This window comes from Rhinoraja longicauda, chromosome 11 (assembly GCF_053455715.1).
Source record: "Rhinoraja longicauda isolate Sanriku21f chromosome 11, sRhiLon1.1, whole genome shotgun sequence".
NCBI lineage: Eukaryota > Metazoa > Chordata > Chondrichthyes > Rajiformes > Arhynchobatidae > Rhinoraja > Rhinoraja longicauda.
The window spans coordinates 8,339,163-8,365,383 of record NC_135963.1 but is presented as its reverse complement, the minus strand read 5'-3'; the positions used below and the strand labels follow the sequence as shown (position 1 = coordinate 8,365,383).

General features: G+C 46.6%; 1 protein-coding gene across 9 annotated transcripts in view; it reads right to left on the bottom strand.

The window, feature by feature from the left end:
• Window positions 1–26,221, bottom strand: part of LOC144598261 (volume-regulated anion channel subunit LRRC8D-like) — a 97,317-nt gene that overhangs the window by 44,052 nt on the left and 27,044 nt on the right. Inside the window, exon 1 of one of the 9 annotated variants that reach the window (XM_078408193.1) lies at window positions 13,460–13,479. The exons of 7 other annotated variants lie outside the window; for them this stretch is intronic. The gene's annotated coding sequence lies outside the window, so the exon portion shown is untranslated. Of the gene's footprint in view, window positions 1–13,459; window positions 13,480–22,326; window positions 22,623–26,221 lie in introns of those variants that run through there. One more of the 9 variants, XR_013547835.1, reaches the window with a different exon arrangement.

The window sequence follows — 26,221 nt, the reverse complement described above, 5'->3', positions numbered from 1 at the left end:
GGTGGGCTAAAGGCCGGTTTCCGCCTGTGTAAAGATTGTGAAATGCCCCCAGTGTGTAGTGTGATGCTAGCGTGTGGGGATTTCTGCATGGTATCTGTAAACTAAACTAAACAAAGACTTCCAACCTCATCTATTGCATCCGCTGCTCTAGATGTCAACTTATTTACATCGGCGAAACCAAGCGCAGGCTCGGCGATCGCTTCGCTGAACACCTGCGCTCGGTCCGCATTGACCAAACTGATCTCCCGGTGGCCGAGCACTTCAACTCCCCCTCCCATTCCCAGTCTGACCTTTCTGTCATGGGCCTCCTCCAGTGCCATAGTGAGGCCCACCGGAAATTGGAGGAACAGCACCTCATATTTCGCCTGGGCAGTTTGCAGCCCAGCGGTATGAACATCGACTTCTCCAACTTTAGATAGTTCCTCTGTCCCTCTCTTCCCCTCCTCCTTCCCAGTTATCACTCTATCTTCCTGTCTCCACCTATATCCTTCCTTTGTCCCGCCCCCCCGACATCAGTCTGAAGAAGGGTCTCGACCCGAAACGTCACCCATTCCTTCTCTCCCGAGATGCTGCCTGACCTGCTGAGTTACTCCAGCATTTTGTGAATAAAAAGTCTTCCAGTATTTGGGTCAAGTGTGATGAAGGTTTGGGTGAAGGATTTCCAAAGTGGGATCGTGCACAGCGTGGAGGGGAACCTGTAAGCGGTGGTGGTGGTGTTTCCATGCATAGTTCTTGCAGGGAATTGTGAATGAGGGGAGCAGGCCTCTACAGAAAAAAGATGGAAGCAGATGGTTTAGCAAATGTAGGGAAGATGAGGTGTATTTGTTCCTTCAACTCTCCAGTTTTGCAATTAGCTACACAGTTCAGGGTTTGTTTATCCAAGATTGTAACCAAGTGTAGGGTCTCAGGGTGGCACGGTGGCGCAGCGGTAGAGCTGCTGTCTTACAGCGCCAAAGACCCGGATTTGATCCTGACTGTGTAGGATAGTGTTGGTGTTCGGGGTGGTCGCTGGTCGGTGTGGACTCGGTGGGCTAAAGGCCTGTATCTCTAAAAGTCTAAAAAGTGAAAAGGGCAGACGAGATTTAATTACAAGAGAAATTATTGTGCAATGCATGAAGCAACATGGCACGAGACAAATATGGGTCCCAAAAGAAGGTTTAAATGGGAATTATACAATAGGTAATAGCTCCAAACTAACTTCAACTCCAAGAAAAGTATTGCAGACATAAAGTGCTGGAGTAACTCAGCAGGTCGGGCAGCATCTCTGGAGAACATGGACAGGCAGCGTTTCAGGTCGGGACCTTTCTTCTCCCAAGATGCTGCCTGACCTGCTGAGTTACTCCAGCACTTTGTGTCTTCTCATCGAAAGAGTTAGCCGGCTGTCTCAGAATGGAAGGTAGACACAAAACGCTGGAGTAAGTCAGTGGGACAGGCAGCATCTCTGGAGAGAAGGAATGGGCGACGTTTCAGGTCGAGACCCTTCAGAATGGATACAGGGATACAGGCACTGGTTACTGATTGTGGACGATCAGCCATGATCACAATGAATGGCGGTGCTGGCTCGAATGGCCAAATGGTCTCCTCCTGCACCTATTTTCTATGTTTCTATGTTTCTTCGTACTTCTGCATCGTTCTAACTGGGGCTTCTCTGCTGCCTTCGACTAAAGGTCACGATTTGATGTTTAGTTTAGTTTAGTCAGGAGATACAGCGCGGAAACAGGCCCTTTCGGCCCAGCAGGTCCGCGCCGACCAGCGATCCCCGCACATTGACACCATCCTACACCCACTGGGGACAATTTTTTACATTTACCAAGCCAACTAACGTCTTTGGAGTGTGGGAGGAAACGGAAGATCTCGGAGAGAAAGCCCACGGGGAGAACGTACAAACTCCGTACAGGCAGCACCTGTAGTCGGGATCGAACCTGGGTCTCCGATGTTGCATTGGCTGTAAGGCAGCAACTCTACCGCTGCGCCCCCCCCTGCTGCCCAAATTGAGCAAAGGACTTTGACGAAGCAGCTCTGGCAAGAGTGTGGACAAAGATTATCCACTATTGTCCTGCAAGAACATTCTGTATTTGTTGCTTTTTGCATATCTTGCATTCAACGTCTGTATCTCTACTTTGTTTCCTGAATCTCAGGCTGAAGAAGGGCATCGACCAGAAACGTCGCCTATTCCTTTTCTCCGGTGATGCTGTCCGACCCGCTGAGTTACTCCAGCTTTTTGCGTCTATCTTCGTTTTTTTAAACCAGCATCTGCAGTTCCTTCCTGCACTGACACCAAGGGACTTTCTCGCCACCCCACCCCTCCACCTCCTCACTTCACTTCGGAAGATAATAACATATTTATTTCAAAGCAGTCGGAAGGAGCTGGACACAGATGAGGTCAGACTTTGCTCTATAATTCTCCGCTGAGCAGATTCCCAGCCTTAACTTGACGGAAGGAGGTTTTGGGCAAAGGCCAGGCCTCCTCCCTTGACAGGGACAGGACACTGGGTGGCAGGTTGCATCATTGCGGGCTGCCTTTCACATGCTCCACTCTGCAGTTTGTCTTTAGAAGTAGCAGAGAGCTTTGACGTGGTGCGCTAACATGTTGGTTTTCCCACAGAAGGGGACGTGTACACACTGGAGAGGAAAAAGAGAAACCCACATGGAGATAGAAGAGGTCTTGCTTTTGTTGACTGCTCACAGCAGCTGCAAAAACTGTCCATGACCTCCCAGCGTACCGCATGGGAACTCAGAGACGCACACAGTGGGACAGGGAGACGGAACCCAAGTCAAGAACAGAGCGGCCTAGTTTTAAAACACGCTCGTGGTCACAGTCAGAACTGGCGGGCCACCAGAATTATCCCACTGTTTAAACATTTTAATATTTCCATGATGTTCTCACAGTGAAGCCTTTATTTATTTTTGCTGCAGTCACAGAGATTTGAAGAACCTCACTGACATCAACGATAGTTTAGTTTAGAGTTACAGTGCGGAAACAGGCACTTCGGCCCACCGAGTCCACGCCGACCAGCGATCCCCGCACATTAACACAAGCCTGCACGTACTCGGGATAATTTTACACTTGTACCAACCCAAGCCAATTAACCCACAAACATGTACGTCTTTGGAGTGTGGGAAACGCAGTCACTGGGAGAACGTACAAACTCCGTGCAGACAGCAGCCGTGGTCAGTTTCGAACCCGGGTCTCTGGCGCTGCAAGTGATGTAAGGCAGGAACTCTACCGCTGTGCCACCCTGGTTACTTGGAGCCGATCAGATCTCTTCAATTAAACAGATGTTTTTCCCCAAACTAAAACTTTGCAAAGATGTGGTGGCGCAAAGTTAAAGTTGTTGCCTTACAGCGCCGGAGACCCGGGTTCCATCCTGACCACGGGTGCTTGTCTGGACGGAGTTTGTACGTTCTCCCCGCGACCTGCGTGGGTTTTCTCCGGTTTCCTCCCACACTCCAAAGACGTGCAGGTTTGCAGGATCATTGGCTCGGTATAATTGTAAATTCCCCACTAGTGTGTGTAGGATAACGCAAGTGCCGGGGATCGCTGGTCGGCACGGACTCGGTGGGCTGAAGGGCCTGAATCCACGCTGTATCTTTACACTCAAAACTAAAGTGATCGCTGGTTTCCAGAGGGTGACTGCTGCTCAGGACTGGAGATGGGTTGCAGGTCCTGCCCTTGGAACAAAAGTGCTTCACATGCAGCCCCAAATCCCAGAAAAGCTCAAAGTGCATCAAAGCAAGTACTGGAAACTTGCCAAAGACGCACATTCACCACAGCTCTGGAACGTTTAACTCAAGTCCCCAATTATTATGAGATTACAAGTCAACACTGCACGCCAATGACATATTTTTTATCAGTCACGTTAACTGGTTTGGACCAGAACACTGCGGTACATTCACAACAACAAGAAATCAGTAAAGTTACCAGAACTGAAGAAAGGTCACCTCATCAAAATAACAACTGTTTTTTTCCCTCTCTCTCTGTTAATGCTGAGTTGTTTTTTTTGACAATTTCTGATTTTTATTTCATATTTCCACTGTCAATTTGTCCTGGTCTCACCGCCTTGCGCTACAACCAAGAAAGCCCACCAATGCCTCTACTTCCTCAGAAGGCTAAGGAAGTTCATTAAATCTCCAATTCCAAAGACACGCCGTAGAAAGCATCCTATCGGGATATGTTCATGTGATAGGAGCAGAATTAGGCCATTCGGCCCATCGAGCCTGCTCCACCATTCAATCATGGCTGCTCTATCTCTCCCTCCACACCCCATTCTCCTGCCTTCTCCCCATAACCCCGGATACCCGAGGGGCGCATCACAGGTTGGCGTGGCAGCTGCTCTGCCCGAGACCAAACGGAGCCCAATCCATTCACAAGCCACTCTCTCACACATCGATCCAGCCTCGATTTCATATGCCTCGGGAAAGCAGCCAACAAAATAAAGGGCCACGATCACCCCAATCATTCTCTCCTCCTCGCTCCAGTTGGGCAAAAGATACAAAGCACTTGAAAGCGTAGGCCACCAAATTCAAGAGCAGCTTCTTCCGTTCAGATCTAGAACGGACCTCTCATAAGCCATGGATGAATTTCCCAATCTTCCAATCTACTTCATTCTGACCCTTGCACTTTGAAAAAAAAAAACCCCAGTACTTTCTCTGTAGGTGTAACACTATATTCTATATACTCTATATAACACTATATACTCCAAAGACGTACAGGTATGTAGGTTAATTGGCTGGGTAAATGTAAAAATTGTCCCTAGTGGGTGTAGGATAGTGTTAATGTACGGGGATCGCTGGGCGGCACGGACTTGGTGGGCCGAAAAGGCCTGTTTCCGGCTGTATATATATGATATGATATGATATGATATTCGGTACTATGCTTCCTTTCTGATGAGCTAATGTAGAGTATGGTTTGCCAGGGCAGCATGGACACAAAAATCTTTCACCGTATCTCGGTACACGGGACACGGGCGAATTCAACCCTTATGCCATCAAGTCACATTAGATGCTTGTGTCTCCTGCTCTCTATTAGACAATAGACAATAGGTGCAGGAATAGGCTATTCGGCCCTTCGAGCCAGCACCACCATTCAATGTGATCATGGCTGATCATTCTCAATCAGTACCCCGTTCCTGCCTTCTCCCCATACCCCCTGACTCCGCTATCCTTAAGAGCACTATCTAGCTCTCTCTTGAATGCATTCAGAGAATTGGCCTCCACTGCCTTCTGAGGCAGTGAATCCCACAGATTCACAACTCTCTGACTGAAAAAGATTTTCCTCATCTCCGTTCCAAATGGCCTACCCCTTATTCTTAAACTGTGGCCCCTGGTTCTGGACTCCCCCAACATTGGGAACATGTTTCCTGCCTCTAACGTGTCCAACCCCTTAATAATCTTATATGTTTCGATAAGAAACATATTGCCAGTAGGTATACATTTTAAATCACATTGATATTGGATGGACGATCATTGAAGCCGGGTTGTCCTGGGTATAGTCAGGTGGTGACATTTGTAGCTGCCTTGTAGCTGCAAGTTGAAAGCTGATCATTGTGGTGGACACAGTTTGGACGGTAAATCTCCTTCATACGTCTTTTCTTCCTAGAATAATTCAGGAAATAAAACAAGCACCACTGGCTACTATTTTGCTTTGCCATTAGAACATCGTCCCTGGTACATCGCAAGCTCAAAGTGCCAGTGTGCAATGTCACGTGGGCCAATTGTCACGTGTGCCTACATTGAGCACCAAAGACTTCCATTGAGGGGAAAAGAAGGCCCCATAGCAGAAGCGTCCACGTCGCGGGGCTGGAAACTGGAAGTGTCCTGAGCTAATTCTGCTACCACCATCATCTATTGTAACAAGTGACGGCTCCCACTGATTGTCGCCGGAAGCTTGGGCCCTTTTCAGGACGGACGATGACAGCGATGTCAGCATTTGAAACGTGGATGAGGGACATGAAAGAAGAAGGGGAAAAGAAAAACTGAGCAGTTTACACAGTGGGCAGCCAATCAAATATCGCCTAGCCTCCATCGTCAAAGCCCAACAATGCAACCAACATCACTGCTTGACACAAAGTGCTGGAGTAACACAGCGAGTCAGGTAGCATCTCTGGAGAACGTGGATCGGTGATATTTTGGGTGGGGATGCTGTGTCCGAGTGAAGGGTCCCGACCTGAAACACCACCTATCCATGTCCAGCAAATATCACCAGTGACTTGATCTGGATTAGTGCCTGGACTAGCTATATCTGGTCTAGCCATAGATAGTCCTGGACTAGCTATGGCCAAGAACGCACACCAATGTCTTGACTTCCTTAGAAGGCTTTGGAAGTTTGCCATGTCCCCAACGACTCTCTACAGATGCGCCGTAGAAAGCATTTTATCCATTTTATCGGGATGCATCACAGCCTGGTTTGGGAACAGCTCCATCCATGACCGCTCGAAACTGCAGAGAGTTGTGGACGTACCCAGACCATCACCAACCTCCCTTCCATCGAGTGCAGACAGGAACTGCAGGTGCAGGTTTATGCCGTAGAAAGACAAAAAGGGCTGGAGTACCTCAGCAGGTCAGGCAGCATCTCCGGAGACAAAGGATGGGTGGTGTTTCAGGTAGGGACTCTTCTTCAGACTCCATCCACACTTCCCGATGGCACGGCAAGGCCCCCTGCATAATCAAGGACGGGTCTCACCCCGGACACACCCTCTTCTCCTCTCTCCCATCGGGCAAGAGGTTCCCAGCTATTATCAGGCAACTGAACCATCCCATCGCCAACTAGAGAGCGGTCCTAAGCCACCATCCACCTCATTGGAGACCCTTGGACTATCTTTAACCAGACTTAAATGTAATTCTCTTTATCCTGTATCTGTACACTGTGGATTTTTTAGGTTTTAGATTTGATATACAGCGCGGAAAAAGGCCCTTTGGCCCACCGGGTCCGCGCCGCCCAGCGATCCCCGCACATCAACATCCACTAGGGACAATTTTTACATTTGCCCAGCTAATTAACCTACAACCCTGTACGTCTTTGGAGTGTGGGAGGAAACCAAAGATCTCGGCGAAAACCCACGCAGGTCACGGGGAGAACGTACAAACTCCGTACAGCACAGCACCCGTAGTCAGGATCGAACCTGAGTCTCCGGTGTTGCATTCGCTGTAAGGCAGCAACTCTATCGCTGCGCCACCGTGCCGCCCGATGGCTGGATTGTAATCATGTATTGTCTTTCCGCTGACTGGATAGCGGGCAACAAAAGGTATTCACTGTACCTCAGTACGTGTGACAACTAAACTAAACAGAGATACTGTGTGTAGGTAAGGGCGGCACGGTAGCGCAGCGGTAGAGTTGCTGCTTTACAGCGAATGCAGCGCCGGAGACTCAGGTTCGATCCTGACTACGGGTGCTGCACTGTAAGGAGTTTGTACGTTCTCCCCGTGACCTGCGTGGGTTTTCTCCGAGATCTTCGGTTTCCTCCCACACTCCAAAGACGTACAGGTTTGTAGGTTAATTGGCTGGGTAAATGTAAAAATTGTCCCTAGTGGGTGTAGGATAGTGTTAATGTGCGGGGATCGCTGGGCGGCACGGACTTGGAGGGCCGAAAAGGCCTGTTTCCGGCTGTATATATATGATATGATGATGATGAAAGAACTGCAGAAGCTGGTTTAAATTGAAGATAGACACAAAATGCAGGAGTAACTCAGCGGGACAGGCAGCATCTCTGGAGAGGAGGAATGGGTGATGTTTCAGGTCGAGACCCTTCTTCAGACTAAACAGAGATACTGCCTGACCCGTGGAGTAACTCCAGGACTTTGCGTCTTTTTTTCTAAAGCAGCATCTGCAGTTCCTCCAGTAAATATTGACACTTTCCCCAATACTCTACCCAATTCCCATTCCCAGAGTTTAAGCATCTACCACCAGGATAGTTAAAATGTTACATTTTCAGTACAGAAGCGTCGATGGGGAAGAAACACACTTGATTGTTGTTTTATATATACACTAAAGAACATTTCTTGCTCGTCCGCATAAGTGATGAGTCAGAGAACAAAGTAGTCACTTTAAACACCAGTGAGTCGGCGTTCTGAACTCATGAAATAATAATGAAGGAGAGTCGTACCACTGGTGTTGGAAAGCTGAAATCAAACAGAACACTGGAAATATCCAGTTGGGAAGACAGTATCTGTGTGGAGTAAAAGAAAAGGTTTCATCGCAACCTAGAATTGTTAGAAATCATGCATCTTTCAAGCTGTAGGGGAAAGTGCAAAGAGCAAAAGAAAACACAACACCAAATTTCATTGTTTTCAGACAACCAGCCTTCCCGGTTAGTTTCAAAACTGGTTGGAGCTGATGAAATATGAATTGGCTTTACCCACGCACAGCCTAACCTGGTGTGTTGTCCAGGTATTTGAGGCGGCACAGTGGCGCAGCGGTAGATTTGCTGCCTTACAGCGCAAGAGATCCGGGTGCGATCCTGACTACAGGTGCTTGTCCGTGCAGAGTCTGTACATTTCCCCCTGCGACTGGGTGGGTTTTCTCCAGGTGCACCGGTTTCCCCCCTCGTTACAAAGATCTGTGAGTGTGCAGGATGGAACTAGTGTACGGGTGGCTGCTGGTCGGCGTAGACGTGGTGTGGGCCGAAGGACCTGTTTCCATGCTGTATCTCTAGACTGTATGTCTTACTTCTCTTGTGTTTTATGCTCCAGCATTGCTTCACCCCCCCCCCCCCCCCCTTCTCTCTCCTCTGGTTTCTCTATATCTCCTTCACACAGATCACGTGCAGAATCAGTGTGCATTTGCTCTCTGACAATGTTGTAATCCACAGAACCCCCAACGTTTTGACGGTGCTAATAAAGAAAGCCAGCCGTTCGTTGTGCAATGATTAATCACACATACCATTTTATCGTACAGTTCATCTTGCCAAGAAACAAAATAAAGTGGAAGTCCATGAACTATCATCTTTTTCACACAAAGGGTGGTGGGTGCATGGAACGAGCTGCCAGAGGATGCAGGTACGATCGGAACATTTAAGAACTACTAGACCAAGTGGACCCGATGGGCCCACAACTCATTGGGTTGCCATTGTAATGTGGGGAAAATTATAGACAATAGGTGCAGGAGGAGGCCATTCGAGCCAGCACTGCCATTCAATGTGATCATGGCTGATCATTCTCAATCAGCACCCCGTTCCTGCCTTCTCCCCATACCCCCTGACTCCGCTATCCTTAAGAGCTCTATCCAGCTCTCTCTTGAATGCATTCAGAGAATTGGCCTCCACTGCCTTCTGAGGCAGAGAATTCCACAGATTCACAACTCTCTGACTGAAAAAGTTTTTCCTCATCTCAGTTCTAAATGGCCTACCCCTTATTCTTAAACTGTGGCCCCTTGTTCTGGACTCCCCCAACATTGGGAACATGTTTCCTGCCTCTAACGTGTCCAACCCCTTAATAATCTTATACGTTTTGATAAGATCTCCTCTCATCCTTCTAAATTCCAGTGTATACAAGCCTAGTCGCTCCAGTCTTTCAACATAATTGCACTTTGTTCTTTAAAATAAATGGCTTTAAAAAAAAAAAATCTCAATGGTGTTTTTTTCTGCATATGTCTAGCACCCTCCCCTCCCCTCCCTCACTCCATCCCCTCAACCCCCCATCTCCCCCACCCACTCCCCCTTCCCCTCCCACCCCCCAGTCACCCTCTCCATCCCCCCTTACTCCCCCCCCCCTTCCATTCTTAAGGGCTCTCTGGCGGTGCCGCCATTCCCGCCCGTCGGGTTTCCATGGTGACGTGGAACATGGAGGTATTACTGCGCATGGGCGGCTGACGGGCACAGCAAGTGGAAAAGGGATTTATTAAAGTTTAAAATGTGAATAACAAAATATAACAATTTGAACGTTTATAGGATTTTTTGATGCAGGAATTTTCAACGTCAACTCCCCTTTTCACAACAGGGAGGAGTTGTCGAAAATCGCCACAACAAAAGGTCAGAATGCCGCCAAAAGGCTCATCGTTCTTTTTGCATAGATCTCGAAGAGTTCCGTCCACCGCTTCAAAGCTCTCCCTCCTAATCATCGGGCAGTCATCCCAAACAATCAGTCTCACACTCCTGATCAAATGAACCATGTTGGAGTTCTTCTCAGTGTTGCACATTGTATTATCGGCCACTTCGATGGGTATCTTGAATCGAGAATGTGCAGTTCTTCCACCAGGCATCAATGTAGCTGCTATACCAGAGGATGCTACAGCAAAAGCAACATCAACTTGACCTCGAACTTTGGAGAGGATCAAATTGGTGAGAATTGTTTTGCCCATTCCTGCTGGTGTATCAATGAAAAACATTGAAGGAACATTCCTTTCCAAGCAGCTGCACACAAGGTCATACACTGCTCTTTGCTCAGCATTCAGCAGAGGCTCCTTCTCTTTAACAAATCACTGTTGTTCAGGTCTATTGTACTGCAATTCACTCAGCAATTCTGGATTGTCACCATCAAGGTTCATCCTTCCATGTCTTGGTAGTGGCACATGAAAGTATCCCAGTGTCTTGTTGTAATTCACAAGCTTGTCTTGAATATACAACAGAGCCTGATCACGATGCCTCTCATCAATCATGATATTTGGATCATCGATTGTTCTCCGTTCTCTTTCAAGGTAATCTTCAGTCATTGAATTCTTGAAGCGATGCCATAATTGTCGAGAACTGTTGATCTCAGCAATCGTCAGCAAAACAAACAAATCTCTCATTGCTTCGGGGAGTCTTGTCCGCTCAGCATCTTCCATCGTCTGTTGCCAATGGTCGTCAGTTTACAACAAACCTCCTTCTATGCAGACATCTTTGAAGGAATGAAGAATATGTCCATCATGCGTCCTCGATGAATCAAAGGATTCTGGCCCTTTTACATGATGGAGAAGCAGTCTCAAGTAGTAGAGGTCACATCTTGGAGAAATGGTATACACTCGTCCCAGAACGTTGGCTTCAAAAATACCTGGAAGATCTTCCACTATCTTCCTAACCTTCCTTCTTTGCCATTTCTTATTGTTCCATGTGTAAAATCGGGGTACATCAGCGTAGTACAGTGTTCTTGCAAATTGATCTCGAGAACACAATTCCATGAATTCAGTTAAAGTTGTTCTCGTGACATCCTCATTTCTCACCAGCCGACCAGCATCGACTCTGATGACGACTTGTTGTTCTCGTGGTAAATGTACCTGGAGTCGAATGACAGCGGGGCATCTCTCATGAGTTGGAAATCCAAGGATTGATCCCACTGCTCCCGACAGACCAATGTATCTGCCAGTAAAGTACTGTGCAATTTCGTCATCCCGGTTAACACCAAAAACTGCTCAATCACTCCCCTTCAAGGCATACTTGAACGAACATTTGACCGACTTTACAGAGGAGCATATCTCAACGTTGATGTGACATTTGAACAACTTGAAGAGTTGAGCATTACCGGGCACCACCCATTCAGAAGTAATAGGTTGATCCTTCTTGATGTCCCTGAAATCCTCCCATATAGACAATAGACAATAGGTGCAGGAGTAGGCCATTCAGCCTTTCGAGCCAGCACCGCCATTCAATGCGATCATGGCTGATCACTCTCAATCAGTACCCCGTTCCTGCCTTCTCCCCATACCCCCTCACTCCGCTATCCTTAAGAGCTCTATCCAGCTCTCTCTTGAAAGCATCCAACGAACTGGCCTCCACTGCCTTCTGAGGCAGAGAATTCCACACCTTCACCACCCTCTGACTGAAAAAGTTCTTCCTCATCTCCGTTCTAAATGGCCTACCCCTTATTCTTAAACTGTGGCCCCTTGTTCTGGACTCCCCCAACATTGGGAACATGTTATCTGCCTCTAATGTGTCCAATCCCCTAATTATCTTATATGTTTCAATAAGATCCCCCCTCATCCTTCTAAATTCCAGTGTATACAAGCCCAATCGCTCCAGCCTTTCAACATACGACAGTCCCGCCATTCCGGGAATTAACCTAGTGAACCTACGCTGCACGCCCTCCATAGCAAGAATATCCTTCCTCAAATTTGGAGACCAAAACTGCACACAGTACTCCAGGTGCGGTCTCACCAGGGCCCGGTATCTGGAGATCGTCTCCTGTACAGAGGATGTGACTCATCTCCACACCTTGTGCTTTCGATAAACGGCTTCGGGAATCTCTTTCTGCATCTTCCATTCTTCCAACATGGAGAGGTGTGGTCACAGTATGGTTCATGAACAGACCTCCCAACATTTGATTTTACAAATTCATAATTCAGAAGCTAACAAAACGGGCAATACGGGCTGAAAAGATGAAGTACGAGGGGAAGCTGGCCAAGAATATAAAGAAGGACAGTAAAAGCTTCTTTAGATATGTTAAGAGAAAAAGAGTAACAAAGTCAAATGTGGGTCCCTTGAAGACCGACACAGGTGAAATTATTATGGGTAACAAGGAAATGGCAGAAGAGTTGAACAGGTACTTCGAATCTGTCTTCACTAAGGAAGACACAAACAATCTCCTAGATGTACTGGAGGACAGAGGATCTAGGGGGGTAGAGGAACTGAAAGAAATTTTCATTAGGCGAGAAATAGTATTGGGTAGATTAATGGGACTGAAGGATGATAAATCCCCTGGGACTAATGGTCTGCATCCCAGGGTCCTCAGGGAGGTGGCTCTAGAAATAGTGGACGCATTGGTGATCATTTTCCAATGTTCAATAGATTCAGGATCAGTTCCTGTGGATTGGAGGATAGCTAATGTTATCCCACTTTTCAAGAAAGGAACGCGAGAGAAAACGGGGAATTACAGACCAGTTAGCCTGACATCGGTGGTGGGAAAGATGCTGGAGTCAATTATTAAAGAGGTAATAACGGTGCATTTGGATAGCAGTAAAAGGATAAGTCCAAGTCAGCATGGATTTATGAAAGGGAAATCATGCTTGACTAATCTTCTGGAATTTTTTGAGGATGTGACAAGTAAAATAGATGAAGGGGAGCCACTGGATGTAGTGTATCTAGACTTTCAGAAAACCTCGCACGGGAGATTGGTGGCTAAAATTAGAGCACATGGTATTGGGGGTAGGGTGTTGACATGGATAGAAAATTGGTTGGCAGACAGGAAGCAAAGAGTAGGAGTAAACGGGTCCTTTTCAGAATGGCAGGCAGTGGCGAGTGGAGTGCCGCAAGGCTCGGTGTTGGGGCCGCAACTGTTTACCATATATATTAACGATTTGGAAGAGGGAATTAGAAGCAACACTAGCAAGTTTGCAGATGACACAAAGCTGGGTGGCAGTGTAAACTGTGCAGAGGATGTTAGGAGGTTGCAGGGTGACCTGGACATGTTGAGTGAGTGGGCAGATGCGTGGCAGATGCAGTATAATAATAATATAGATAAATGTGAGGTTATCCACTTTGGCGGCAAAAACAAGGAGGCAGATTATTATCTCAATGGAGTTAGGTTAGGTAAGGGGGAGGTGCAGCAAGACCTGGGTGTCCTTGTACACCTGTCACTGAAAGTTGGTGTGCAGGATGTTGGCCTTCATAACAAGAGGATTTCAGTATAGGAGTAAAGAGGTTCTTCTGCAGTTGTATAGGGCCCTGGTAAGACCATATCTGGAGTATTGTATACAGTTTTGAGGCAATGCAGCGTAGGTTCACGAGATTGATCCCTGGGATGGCGGGACTGACATATGAGGAATGATTGAAAAGACTAGGCTTGTATTCACTGGAGTTTAGAAGGATGAGAGGGGATCTTATAGAAACATATAAAATTATAAAAGGACTGGACAAGCTAGATGCAAGAAAAATGTTCCCAATGTTGGGCGAGTCCAGAACCAGGGCCCTGATGGCCTGTGGGAAGAAACTCCGTCTCATCCGTTTTTACAGCGTGACAGCGGAGGCGTTTGCCTGATCGTAGCATCTGGAACAGTCCGTTACTGGGGTGGTAGGGGTCACTCATGATCTTGCTTGCTCTGGATCTGCACCTCCTGATGTATAGGTCCTGCAGGGGGATGAGTGTAGTTCCCATGGTGCGTTCTGCCGAACGCACTCCTCTCTGCAGGGCCATCCTGTCCTGGGCACAGAAACAAGCTCTTCAGCCCCACTTGTCGACGTGGAATAAATTACCCAACTAAGCTTTTGACTTTAGATATTCAGGGGAGAAACAGACCATTCGGCCCACCACGTCTATGCTGACCAGCGATCCCCGTACACTAGCACTATCCGACACACTCGGGACAATTTACAATTTACAGAGGCCAATTCACTTACATCCCAAAGACGTGCGGGTTTGCAGGTTGATTGGCCTCTGTGAAATTGCCTCTGTCGTGTACGGGATGGATGAGCGATGGGCTAACATACAAACAGGCCATCGATGGACAGCGTGGACACAGAGGGTCAAAGGGCCTGTTGCCAAACTATATCTTGCCAAATAAAAAAAGAAATCCAATAACTTTTCAAATGCTATCGGATGGAAAGAGAGGCTTCCTGTGAAGTACTGTGTTCAATAATTGACCGGTAATGTTAAAAACCTGAAACAAATTTTACCGAGTAAAACTTCCCGCAGGTACGAGGTATTTTTCCCTTTTCCTGTTTACATGTCAGCTTTTCAGCATCTCTAGGAATCTGCTGGTGGACATTCCTGCAGCCTTAGGTCTGGTTGGTTCCACAGCAGAAATCAATTCTAAAGCAAGGCCATAACCTTCCCCGAACGTGGCCTTTGACCTTTAGACCAGCAGAATTGCATGGTTAATCTTCCACCGTTTTATTGCTGCGAGAAGCCAACAACATTTGTTCACAGTTGCAGATGTACAGGGCACAGCAACAATTACAAACACACTAAATGCATGCCTCCGCACATTTAATTTAGACCTTCATTGTTCCTGTCAATTAAAGTACTGCAGCGTACTGTAATAAAGTGAAGTTATTCACTGTGTATCAAGATTAAAGAGGGAGAGCGCCGATCAAACCGCTAATTTGATCAATTAAAACAGACCACAACATATCAAGGGGGACTGCCGTCTGAGTAATGGCCCCACTATACGCTTCTGCACCCAGTTTAAGGAATTGCCCCTGCAATAATGCAAACAAGTGACAAATATCCCACTGAAATCAAGTCACACACAAGATGACATGACCCGACTGTGAGAATCTCTTCCCCATCAAAAGCAGAAACGAAATTACTCGCTTGACACGTTGAGTAATAGGGGGTGACCCGGTGGCGCAGCACCACATTGCCGCCTTACAGCACCAGAGACCCAGGTTTGATCCTGACTACCTAGGGGATGCCGTCTATACGGAGTTTGCACGTTCTTCCCGTGACCTGCGTGGGTTCTCTCCGGTTTCCTCCCACACTCAAAACTCCTACCCGTTTGTAGGTTAATTGGCATCGGTAAAAATTGTAAACTGTCCCCAGTGTGTGCAGGATAGTGTTAGTGTGCGGGGATCGCTGGCCGGCGCGGACTCAGTGGTCCGAAGGGCCTGTTTCCACGCTGTATCTGGTGAGGTGAGAGTGACAGAGCTGAGGAAAAACTTTTACAGTCAGAGAGTTGTGAATCTGTGGAATTCTCTGCCTCAGAAGGCAGTGGAGGCCAATTCACTGAATGCATTCAAGAGAGAGCTAGATAGAGCTCTTAAGGATAGCGGAGTCAGGGGGGTACGGGGAGAAGGCAGGAACGGGGTACTGATTGAGAATGATCAGCCATGATCACATTGAATGGTGGTGCTGGCTCGAGGGGCCGAATGGCCTACTCCTGCACCTATTGTCTATCTAAACTAAACTAAAAAAGGAAATTGACACGTCTAGGAAGATCAAGGGGAATTATTGACAAGTAACGACCGTAAGTGATTTGCAGGAATGTCATTTACCGGGGATGGTGGTGGCAGCAATAATTATAGGGAATGCCAGCTTCATGATAACATCTAGTAACACAGAGGCAAAGGCTAATGACCCAGACGGACAAGTCTGAATACCATCAAGATAGCTGGGGGACTTTAAATTCTTCATTAAATAACCTGGAGCGCAAAGGTATTTTCAGTGAGCATGACTAACAAAGATCCAGAGTGTTGCACAATCCTATCGTAAGCAGACCTTTGGAAATCCCACCAACAACAAATTCTCTTCCAAATCACAGCTTAACGTGACTTGGAAATGTGTTGCTTTTTTTTTAAATGCCCAATTAAAATTTTGGAATTTCCGACCGTCTTAGTTTTAAAATTTTTTTTTAGAGATATTGTGTGGAAAACAGGTCTTTTGGTCCACCGAGTCCACGCCGACCATCGATAACCGACACACCAATTTTATACATCCCACTTTCGCATCCTACGAGTATTTAAAAATGAATGCCCAATTGATATTTGGGAATTTCCAACTGTATTCGTTTTTTAGTTTAAAGATGCAGTATTGGACAGGCCCTTAGTCCCAATGAGTCCACACCGACCATCAATCACCCGCACACTAGTTCTACGATATCCCACTTTCACACGCTGCACACCAGGGGCAATTTACAGATACAAATAAACCTACAAACCCGCACGTCTTTGGAATGTGGGAGCAAACCGGAGTAACCGGTGGAAACCCACGCAGGTCACGGGGAGAACGTACAAACTCCGTACAGACAGCGCTCGTAGACAGGATTGAACCTGGGACTCTGGCGCTGTGAGGCTATTGAGGGCGTGCAGCGTAGGTTCACTAGGTTAATTCCCGGAATGGCGGGACTGTCGTATGTTGAAAGGCTGGAGCGATTAAGCTTGTATACACTGGAATTTAGAAGGATGAGGGGGGATCTTATTGAAACATATAAGATAATTAGGGGATTGGACACATTAGAGGCAGGAAACATGTTCCCAATGTTGGGGGAGTCCAGAACAAGGGGCCACAGTTTAAGAATAAGGGGTAGGCCATTTAGAACGGAGATGAGGAAGAACTTTTTCAGTCAGAGAGTGGTGAAGGTGTGGAATTCGCTGCCTCAGAAGGCAGTGGAGGCCAGTTCGTTGGATGCTTTCAAGAGAGAGCTGGATAGAGCTCTTAAGGATAGCGGAGTGAGGGGGTATGGGGAGAAGGCAGGAACGGGGTACTGATTGAGAGTGATCAGCCATGATCGCATTGAATGGCGGTGCTGGCTCGAAGGGCTGAATGGCCTACTCCTGCACCTATTGTCTATTGTCTATTGCAACAACTCTACTGCTGCGCCACCGTGCCTCTCGAGGATTCTAAGAGTGCACTCACTGGAAGCAGTGAATCGCGGTATTGGCTTACCTCAATCTTCTCAAAGACTTTTAGGGATGGGCACTAATTGCCAGTGACATCAACATTAAATGCAACACAGGAGCACTCCCTACCCACAAGGTTAAGTGGCACAAATTTCATCTTTATGTTTTGATTCAACCAACCATTTGACCCAAAGTGCATATCACTGTCTGCATCCATCTCTACTGTTGCCAGAATCTCCGCTCATCGTTGACAGAACGCTTCATCTATACCTCTTACATCTGGGCTGCCAAGAATTAAGGGGGTACTCGGCTGGGGGAGGGGGGTGCAGAGAACGAAGGGGGGTCCTGGTGTGGGGGGGGGGGGCACAGGAACAAAGAGGGGACTGGGCAGGGGAGCCGACGAGAATGAAGGGGGGACCTAGCGAGTCCGTGAGCCACTTTCAATAAGGGCGGCACAGTGGCGCAGCGGTAGAGTTGCTGCCTTGCAGCGCCAGAGAACTGGTCTCGATCCTGACTGTGCGTGCTGTCCAAATCGAGTTTGTACATTCTCCTTGTGAGCACGCGGCTTTTCTCTGGGTGCTCTCATATTTCCTCCCACACTCTAAAGATGTGCAGGTTGGTAGGTTAATCTGCTCCTGTAAATTGCCCAGAGAGTGCAGGATGCAAAACTAGTGTATGGGTAATCGTTGGTCAGCACGGACTCGGTGGGCCGAAGGGCCTGTTTCCATGCTGTGAATGGGTGATTGTTGATCAGCGTGGACTCGGTGGGCCGAAGGGCCTGTTTCCATGCTGTGAATGGGCGATTGTTGATCAGCGCGGACTCGATGGGCCGAAGGGCCTGTTTCCATGCTGTGAACGGGTGATTGTTGATCAGCATGGACTCGGTGGGCCGAAGGGCCTATTTCCATGCTGTGAACGGGTGATTATTGATCAGCGCGGACTCGATGGGCTGAAGGGCCTGTTTTCATGCTGTGAAAGGGTGATTATTGATCAGCACGGACTCAGTGGGCCGAAGGGCCTGTTTCCACACTGTATCTCCAAAACTAAACTAAACTATAAATACCTTTTCTTAGGTCACAGACTGAATAGTTTCCTCACGCTGGTGTCGATGTACAGATTTACTGACTCATTTTAACTGCGACCTCGTTATTTTTGCTGAGCTATTAAATTTCAATTCCCTTCAGTAAAGGCCGCTGCATCAAACATTACATTATGCAGGCACAGGGCAAGACAAACAGGAAACAGAGTGCTCTTGGGAGAGGGCTGAGAGTTATGCAGAAAACAAAATAATCCTAAATTCATAAGTCATACGATCAGAATTAGGCCATTTGGCCCATCGAGTCTACTAGGCTATTCAATCAGGGCTGATCTATCTTTCCCTCTCAGCCCCATTCTCCTGTCTACTCCCTATAACCTTTGCCGCCCTTACTAATCAAGAATCTATCAATCCCTGCTTTAAAAATACCCAATTTAAAAAAATAAAAATAATTTAGTTTATTGCCATGTGAACCGAGGTACAGTGAGTGACAAGCTTTTGTTGCGTGCTAACCAGTCAGCAGAAAGACAATACATGATTAGGCCTCAGTAATGACTGTCTGTGGCAAAGAATCCACAGATTCACCACCCTCTGGCTGAAGAAAATTCTCCTCATCTCCAGTCTAGAGGTTTTAATCCTTTTATTCTGAGAATTCTGATACTGTGCCCTCTAGTCCGAGACTCTTCCACTATTGGAAACATTCTATCTAGGCCCATCGGTAAGTTTCAATGAGGTTCCCCCCTCACCCTGCTAAACACCAGCGAGTACAGGCCCAGAGCAGTCCAATGCTTATCATGCGTTAACCCAATCAACCCCAGGGCGATTTTCGCAAACCTCCTCTGGACCCTCTCCAACACCAGCATATCCCTCCTGACATGTGGGGCCCAAAACCGCCCACAATATTCCCAATGTAGCCTGACTAGCACCTTACAAAGCCTCCGCAGTACATTCCTGCTTTTATGTTAAATTGAACTCTGAACTCACCCCAGACAGGGACTGCTCATCTGGATGAGAAAAAAATGTTGCATTAAAACTGCTCTTCAAACACTCCAGACTAATGAAAAGAGATTTAACATAGAGGGTATTTATTTCACAAAATGCTGGAGTAACTCAGCAGGTCAGGCTGCATCTCAGGAGAGAAGGAATGGGTGACAATAGACAATAGGTGCAGGAGGAGGCCATTCGGCCCTTCGAGCCAGCACCGCCATTCAATGTGATCATGGCTGATCATTCTCAATCAGTACCCCGTTCCTGCCTTCTCCCCATACCCCCTGACTCCGCTATCCTTAAGAGCTCCATCTAGCTCTCTCTTGAATGCATTCAGAGAATTGGCCTCCACTGCCTTCTGAGGCAGAGAATTCCAGGCGGGACTCCCCCCTGACATCAGTCTGAAGAAGGGTCTCGACCCAAAAGGTCACCCATTCCTTCTCTCCTGAGATGCTGCCTGACCTGCTGAGTTACTCCAGCATTTTGTGAAATAAATACCTTCGATTTGTACCAGCATCTGCAGTTATTTTCTTTAACATAGAGGCATATAGTGTGGAAACAGGCCCTTCGACCCTTCTTGCCCACATTGGCGATACCTTCTTCATCTAGTTTTAATCATATTATTCGGTAGTAAGGAAGGAAAATTCAATGCTAGCATTTACAGCGAGAGGACTAGAATACAAAACAGAGCCGTAATGCTGAGGCTCTACAAGGCGCTGGTCAGGCCGCATTTGGAGTACAGTGAGCAAATTTGGGCCCAATACCCGAGGAATGAGTGGGTTAGCATATGATGAGTATTTGACAGCACTGGGCCTGTACTCGCTGGAGTTTAGAAGATTGAGGGGGGACCTCATTGATACTTACAGAATAATGAAAGGCATAGAGAGTGGATGATTAAAGGATGTGTCCTCTGGTGGGAGAATCTCGGACCAGAGGCCATAGCCTCAGAATTAAAGGGTGCTCTTTTAGAAAGGAGGTGAGGAGGAACTTCTTTAGTCAGAGGGTAGTTAATCTGTGGAACTCATTGCCACAGAGGGCTGTGGAGGCCATGTCAGTGGACATTTTTAAGGCAGAGATAGACAAATTCTTGATTAGAATGGGTTTCAAGGGTTATGGGAGAATGGGGTTAGATGGCAGTGATCAGCCATGATTGAATGGCGGAGTAGACTCGATGGGCCGAATGGCCTAATTCTATTCCTATAATTTGTGAAAGTAATCAACAATACAATCATTACAATCAGATGAGGATCCAATGCAAATTTAAATGCTACCCACCCAACAGCTTCATCACAGGGGAGATTTAAAGGCAGTGCAGTATAAATTCCGGTGATGGTCCGGGTCGCTGGGGCCGGGCGGGAGCGAGGACTACACCTCCCGGCGGGCAGCGCGGCGGGGGGGAGGCACGCACAAGATGGCGGAGCGGGAGGAGGAGAAAAAGAAGGAGAGCAGCCATAGGAGGAGACGGAGGCCGTCGCTTGAAGCGGGTGCTGGAGGAGACGGAGGGGAACGATGACGCCGGTTGAAGCGGGCACTGGAGGAGACGATGGGGAATGGAACCCCTCATTGGCCGCTACTCCCGTCACTCTGTGGAGGCCATTGTGCCCTCCCCCCCCTCATTGGCCGCCACTCCCGTCATTCGGGCGGGTCCCATTGTGACGTTGAACGCAGGTGACGGCCAGGGGAGATGGAAACGTGATTTTTTTAACTTTTAAAAGTGATTTTGTAAGTTTAAAAAGTGAAAAACGTTTAAAATATAACGATCATTTGACCCCAGGATAATGGTGAGTAAGGTGGGCCTAAAATTGTCACGCTATCGTGTACCATTTTGGCTGTATTTCCAGAACAAATACATCCATATACCCACAAGATGAAAGTTTTAGATTTTTATTATATATATAATATATATATATATATTTTATATATATATATATAAATATAAAATTAGCCCAATATATATATAAACAGGATGTAGTTAGTCATCAGTGGCAAGGCCAGCACGTATCTACAATGTCCACCTGCCCTTGAGCTGAGTGGATTGCCATTTCAAAGTGCAGTTAAGAGCCCATCAGATTCATTGTTGTGAATCCGAGATCACTTGTTAGGCGAAACTGTGCATGGACGGACTTTAGTGCTTTTTAATTGACAATCCAGCTGTTCCATGGCAACTATTACTGAGATACAAACTGTAGTTATCAGTAGTGCTGGGGTTTCAAACATCCAGATCTCTAGATACTAACCCAGTAACTTAGTCATTATTGTACCGTACACCGTATCACAATCACCTCACAGTTGTAGATAAGTCATAGTGTAAATACTTCAACCATAAACACAGATAACAGAACCTGCCAAGACTTTGGACAGAAGATGGCAAAGTAAAACTCAACTATGTGGTTTAAAAAAAAAAAGGAAATACCACCATGCAAAAGGAAGGCTGGGGTTATTACAATCCTCTGATGGCTTCCAATTTAAAGCATTCAATTGGTCAGTTAAATAGTCCAAGAAAGATTTCTTTGTGTGTATCTTGATTGGATTCATGTGCGGTATTACCCGATTTAATTGGAAAGCACACAAACATAACGTACACTTACAGCACCAGAGACCCGTGTTCAATCCAGACTACCGTTGCTTTCTTTACCAAGTTTGTACGTTCTCCCCGTGCATTTTCTCCGAGATCTACAGTTTTCTCCCACGCTCCAAAGACGTGCAGGTTCGCAAGTTGATTGGCTTGGTCTAAATGGAAATTGTCCCCAGTGCGTGTATGATAGTGTTAGTGCGCGGGATCGCTGGTCGTCGCGGACCCGGTAGGCCAAGGCGCCGGTTTCTGTGCTGTATCTCTAAACTAAACTAAATAAAAGCTTGTCACCATATCTCGGGACATGTGACAATAATAGACCAATACCCAATTATACGGTTGGACCCGTAGAAGTGGCCGAGCCCAGAAATAGTGGGCCAAATGGCCTGTTCCTGTGTGGTGCGATTGTGCGTTCCTTGTTCAGGCATTTACAGTGTCCTTCATAATGTTTGGGACAAAGACCCATCATTTATTTATTTGCCTCTGCACTCCACAATTTGAGATTTGTAATAGAAAGAAAAAAAATCACATGTGGTTAAAGTGCACATTGTCAGATTTTATTAAATGCCATTTTTATACATTTTGGTTTCACCATGTAGAAATTACATCTGTGTTTATACATAGTCCCCACATTTCAGGGCACCATAAAGTTTGGGACACATGGCTTCACAGGTGTTTGTAATTGCTCAGGTGTGTTTAATTGCCTCCTTGATGCAGGTATAAGAGAGCTCTCAGCATCTAGTCTTTCCTCCAGTCTTTCCATCACCGTTGGAAACTTGTATTGCTGTTTATCAACATGAGGACCAAAGTTGTGCCAATGAAAGTCAAAGAAGCCATTATGAGACTGAGAAACAAGAATAAAACTGTTAGAGACATCAGCCAAACCTTAGGCTTACCAAAATCAACTGTTTGGAACATCATTAAGAAGAGAGCACTGGTGAGCTTACTAATCGCAAAGGGACTGGCAGGCCAAGGAAGACCTCCACAGCTGATGACAGAAGAATTCTCTCTATAATAAAGAAAAATCCCCAAACACCTGTCTGACAGATCAGAAACACTCTTCAGGAGTCAGGTGTGGATTTGTCAATGACCACTGTCCGCAGAAAAGGTCATGAACAGAAATACAGAGGCTACATTGCAAGATACAAACCACTGGTTAGCCGCAAAAATAGGATGGCCAGGTTACAGTTTGCCAAGAAGTACTTAAAAAAGCAACCACAGTTCTGGAAAAAGGTCTTGTGGACAGATGAGATGAAGATTAACTTATATCAGAGTGATGGCAAGAGCAAAGTATGGAGGAGAGAAGGAACAGCCCAAGATCCAAAGCATCCCACCTCATCTGTGAAACACGGTGGTGGGGGGGTTATGACCTGGGCATGTATGGCTGCTGAATGTACTGGCTCACTTATCTTCATTGATGATACAACTGCTGATGGTAGTAGCATAATGAATTCTGAAGTGTATAGACACATCCTATCTGCTCAAGTTCATACCAATGCCTCAAAACTCATGGGCCGGCGGTTCAGTCTACAGCAAGACAATGATCCAAAACATACTGCTCAAGCAACAAAGCTAAAAAATGGTCAATTCTTGAGTGGGCAAGTCAATCACCCGATCTGAACTCGATTGAGCATGCCTTTTATATGCTGAAGAGAAAACTGAAGGGGACTAGCCCCCAAAACAAGCATAAGCCAAAGCTGGCTGCAATACAGGCCTGGCAGAACATCACCAGAGAAGACAATAGACAATCAGCAACTGGTGATGTCGATGAATCACAGACTTCAAGCAGTCGTTGCATGCAAAGGATATGCAACAAAATACTAAACATGATTACTTTCATTTACATGACATTGCTGTGTCCCAAACATTATGGTGCCTTGAAATGGGGGGGCTATGTATAAACACAGCTATAATTTCTACATGGTGAAACCAAAATGTATAAAATCTGACAATGTGCACTTTAACCACATGTGTTTTTTTTCTATTACAAATCTCAAATTGTGGAGTACAGAGGCAAATAAATAAATGATGTTTTTTTTGTCCCAAACATTATGGAGGGCACTGTAGTTCTGGTTTGAGTAATAAACACTGGTCTAGTCAGAAAATGTCCACATCCTATGATCGAATATAAAAGCTACTTTAGTTTTGTGCCAAAATTCTTGAGGCTCAGTCTCAATAACCATCTCTTATTATTGCATCCATAACCGCCAGTGCATTTTGCCCCTGCCCTGTGGGTTCCAAACACTCCCCTCCCAAAAACACACAACATGGATTTTCATAAACTAAACCTATAATTAGCCCAATGACCTCGCTCGCCCGAGATCCAAGCATGGCTTTCACACCCCTTGGCATTAGCTTTCTCAGAAGCCAGAGTCACAATATTGTTGCTCCTCGCAAACTTACAGCAAACTGAAGAACCAAATCTCAACAGCTGCAGAGCCCAACACAGGTAAACAGGACACCCACTGGAGCAAAATCTCCAAATAAAGGCGACTATTTGCACGCTAGCCACAGAAGCAGATCTACACTCGCATATTAATTTCTTCCCAGTTGTTATCAGGCAACTGAATCATCCTACCACAGCCCGAGAGCAGTGCTAAACTACTATCTATAAGAAAATAACTGCAGATGCTGGTACAAATCGATTTATTCGCAAAATGCTGGAGTAACTCAGCAGGTCAGACTGAAGAAGGGTCTCGACCCGAAACGTCACCCATTCCTTCTCTCCCGAGATGCTGCCTGACCTGCTGAGTTACTCCAGCATTTTCTGAACTACTATCTACCTCTTTGGTGACCGTCGGACTATTTGGCTTTACCTTGCACTAAACTTTATTCCCTCATCATGTTTCTACACACTGTAAATGTCTCGATTGTAATCATGTAATCATCTATTGTCTTTCTGCTAATTGGGTAGCACACAACAAAAGCTTCTCACTGTACCTCGGCAGGCACATGCGACAGCATACTAAACTAACTAATTCAATCGCTCCACACTCTTGAATCTCTATTCCTACAGCAACATTTCTTACTTTATTCCCTTATAGACAATAGGTGCAGGAGGAGGCCATTCGGCCCTTCTAGCCAGCACCGCCATTCAATGTGATCATGGCTGATCATTCTCAATCAGTACCCCGTTCCTGCCTTCTCCCCATACCCCCTGACTCCGCTATCCTTAAGAGCTCTATCTAGCTCTCTCTTGAATGCATATTATGTATCTGTACACTGTAAATGGCTCAATTGTAATCACGTGTCGTCTTTCCGCTGACTGAATAGCACGCAACAAAAGCTTTTCACTGTTCCATAAATTAAACTGTAACCGTTAAAATAATTATCCAACCACTAAGATGATCAACTGTGATACTTTGAAGAAGACACATTGGGATCGTTTGAAGAAGGGTCTCGATCCAAACCGTCACCTTCCAGAGATGCTGCCTGACCCGCTGAGCGACTCCACCATTTTGTGTCTACCTTCTGTGATACTTCCGTTACCTTGACATTTAGGTGTTCAACATAATGAATACAAAGTAATATGAGAAAATATACAAGCGTTTCCTTGGCTCAAGTACAAGTCAGACAGAGGGAGAATCAGGTACCTTGCCCCTCGGCAGCACGGTGGAGCTGCTGCCTTACAGCGCCAGAGAGCCGGGTTCGATCCTGACTATGGGTGCTGTCCGTACATAAGTTCTACCCTACACACTAGGGACAATTTATAGAAGCCAATCAACCTGCAAACCCGCACGGCTTTGGAATGTGGGAGGAAACCGGAGCACCCGGAGAAAAACCACAGGGTCACAGGGAGTACGCACAAACTCCGTACAGACACCACCCGCAGTCATGATCGAACCCGGGTCCTCTGGCGCTGTGAGGCAGCAACTCTGCCACTGCAACAGTGGGACTGACGTGTGATGAAAGAATGGGTCGACTGGGCTTGCATTCACTGGAATTTAGGTGGATGAGAGGGGATCTTATAGAAGCATATAAAATTCTTAAAAGGATTGGGCAGGCTGGATGCAGGAAAAATGTTCCCGATGTTGGGGGAGTCCAGAACCAGGGGTCACAGTTTAAGAATAAGGGGTAGGCCATTTAGAACTGAGATGAGCAAAAGCTTTTTCACCCAGAGAGTTGTGAATCTGTGGAATTCTCTGCCACAGAAGGCAGTGGAGGTCAATTCACTGGATGTTTTCAAGAGAGAGTTAGTTTTAGCTCTTGGGGCTAAAGGAATCAAGGGATATGGGGCAAAAGCAGGAACAGGGTACTGATTTTAGATGATCAGCCATGATCATATTGAATGGCGGTGGCTGGCTCGAAGGGCCGAATGGCCTACTGCTGTACCTATGTTTCTGTGTGTGCTCTTCCAGCAGTTTGCGTTTTGTTCCCTGACGTTTGGATGGCTGACAAAAGTGAATGACCATGACACAATGTTGACCTCCCATTCTTAATACA